The following is a 3,006-nucleotide window of genomic DNA, read 5'->3' as shown; positions in this document are numbered from 1 at the left end:
TGTCTCCCATTATCCTTATTTTCCCCTGGACAATGAAGTTTAAAACAAAATACACCCCTGCTTGGGAAAATCAGATAAACTCTAGGAAAATCCAGCTTCCTACTTACTAATAAAAATTTGCCACATCAAAAGTCAGACTGATATTGGAATGTAGCATGGTCCCCATATTTACTGGCACATTTATTTTCCATCAGAAGAGATTTCTTTTGACAGCATCTTAATACTACCTAGATGTACTTCTTTCTATAAAAAGCAGCAACAACTAGAAGTGACAAATTATATCTGCCTGCAGGTATACAATCACATTATCTCTCTGTGATGCAAAGGTGCTGATTAAAAAAAAAAATAACTCAGTCATTCAAAGAGTGTCATAGATCTAATTACATTTTATAGGAGAGTAAACCTTTATTTAAAATATCTACCTCTAGGAGAATATTTCCAGAACCACTCTTTCTGCCTTGGTTTTAAATATAATTATTAATATGTATACCATCTTCTTGGTGGTGATAAAATGAGTGCTGATCCACACAAAATATGCCTTAGCTCAAAAAAGACAGAAGGTTCAAGCTAATTTTCAAGCTAATTTTCAAAACCTTTTCCAATTCTTTCCTGAAAAATCTCAGTCTTTCAATTAAGATACAAAATGAAACAACTGCACAACAAGCAGCTTGCTGGGAGAAAACCTTCCCTGGCAAAACAACATTGTTTTAAACCAACCAGGAGCTAGACAGCGAGTAGCATGGAAAAAGAGAACCAAAACTTTAAAGTACTCCCCCAGTCCAGAATTTCTTTCCTTCCCCAGCAGTCAATTTGCCTTCTCCTGATCCCATCCATTTCCTCTGCCTGAAGCATAGCAAGCAGTTTGTCCCTGCTAGAGAAACAATTGTTCCCAACAGCGCTGATAAACCTCCACTGCATAAAAACACCTCCATCTGCCAATGTCCTGAGCTCAGTTCCTTTCCCTGCTGGAGTGACTTAAGTGTGTGGAAGTGTTGGACAGCACAGAGACAAAAAACCTGGATAGTTTTCATCCTATGTGGTATTCACATGCTCTCCTACCAAATGAAGCCATGCAGAAAACACAGATGTACAGACACCTCAATCCCCACCCAGTGTAGTGGGAAAAGGCAACTTCCAGGCTGCTTGTGTTGCTTGGGCAAAGCACTCTGTGCATGTGCTGCTGCCTGGCTATAAGGGCATGGAGGACAAAGGCAGCTGACTGATTTGGTACTCACATGTCCTGTCAGCAAGCAAGATTGCTGAGAGGCCCACATTGAGGACTATGGTTGCTTAAATCCTTTTCCTAATTCTGATCCTAAGCATCTAATTCTTACTTTAAAGTGCCGACAAATCCTTAAAAATGTGTCATTGTATGGATATAACTCCAGTCTTGCACAGGTGGAGAGAGAGCCTGTGCCACAGAGGAAAGTGCAAGGGACAGTGCAAAGATGTTCTACCCCAGCACCTTGTGTCAGGGGCACAGACAGCAGCAGGGGATGGAAAAGATGTTGTCTTGTAGGTGATTGCCAACTCTGAGTTTGCAGCTAGAAGTTTAATTGTGTCCAAAAGCAGGACAAAAGTTGAATCTGGACTACACTTCTCCCTTCACTGGCTGAATGGTAGGTTGGGCAGCTCTAGAGATCTGCCTGCACTTGCAGTTTTCAGCTCAGGAGGTCTAGGATTGAGGATAACTCAAACAATGCTGCAGTGAAGAAATATTTTTGGTCTTTTGTCTTGTGTGTGCCCCCAACCCATTGCTGGAAGGGAACACCGCAGCCAGCTGATGTATCCGAGGTACCTGCTGGAGAAGCTGTGCAGAATCTTCTTTTCTCTTGCTCTTTCTCTCCCACCACTTGTATTGTGATGCCAGCAAAGTAAATTCATTAGAAAAATGGATGGGAATCTGCTGGAAAATGCCCTTTACTGTGAGACTTTGCTGCAACATGTGGAGCCTTCACAGAGATCTGACCATTGCTTCACCTCCCGCTGCCTTCTGTCACTTCTTTGCAGCAGACAGAGCTGACACGAGCAGACCTGCCTCCGCTGAACCGGCTGCCACCTCTATTGTCAGCACTGAGTCAGCGCTTACCGTTCTCCAGCTGCCCCAGTAGCAGCTGGGTTATTTCCAGGACACTGGAGTTACTGCCCTCAATAAATGGAACTGCCACTGGGGGAATGTAGTCAGAGGAAACAGCTTAAACATCAAGAGGGCAGGGAAAGGTGTAGTGGTTTTCTACCCAGGGGATCTTTGTCAGGCACTCCTGAGCAAAATGCATCAGCCCCGGAGCTGCCTGCTGTGAGCTTTCAAGGGAGGAGCTCACTCGAGGAGGACTAGGTGATGTGGAGACACCTCACAACACAGACTGTCCCCCAAACAAGCAAATCCAGCCGGCGTTAAGGTGAGATCCAGATGTGCTCATTCTCCAAGCAGAGCTGAATCTCACCTGCTTGGTCACTCCTTCGGAGTCACACGTCTCCATCATAAAGCAGTAAGAAAGGGAAAACATTTTTGTTTATTTCCCTTTGTCTTTTTTCTTTTTAATATTGACTGCTACAACAGCTAGCTGAAATGCTGAGGAGCAGCTGCAATATCAGAAATTATTTTCACCTCATTATAAAAATTTATCCTTTTTAGAGTGAGAGAGGCAGAATGGAGATTAGAGTTTCTAGTGCTTTGTCAGATGTTACTTAGTACCTGTGGATCATTACATTGATAAAAATATGTACAGAGTCACTTTTCAGGTTCAAAAGTGTTTTGTCCTTTTGTTTGCTTAGCTAAATAAAGAGGTTTTGTTTGACCTGTGATTTTGAATCCAGCTGGCTTTTTAATATCAGTGACTCATACAAAGCAGCCTGCAGAGTCAGTCTCTTTTCCACTGTTCTACTGCTGATTTAGGCAGAAGCCCCACAGAAAATCAAGCAGTGTGTGGGGCTTTCTGCCCCGACTGGCTCCCAACCAGGTCTTCCTCACCAGAGCTGTGCTCTTGTTCTGTAATTGCTCCTGCT

Source organism: Corvus brachyrhynchos, unplaced genomic scaffold, assembly GCF_000691975.1.
Source record: "Corvus brachyrhynchos isolate BGI_N302 unplaced genomic scaffold, ASM69197v1 scaffold14, whole genome shotgun sequence".
NCBI classification, from domain to species: domain Eukaryota; kingdom Metazoa; phylum Chordata; class Aves; order Passeriformes; family Corvidae; genus Corvus; species Corvus brachyrhynchos.
The sequence above is the reverse complement of the archived record's forward strand: the minus strand, read 5'-3'. Positions refer to the sequence as shown.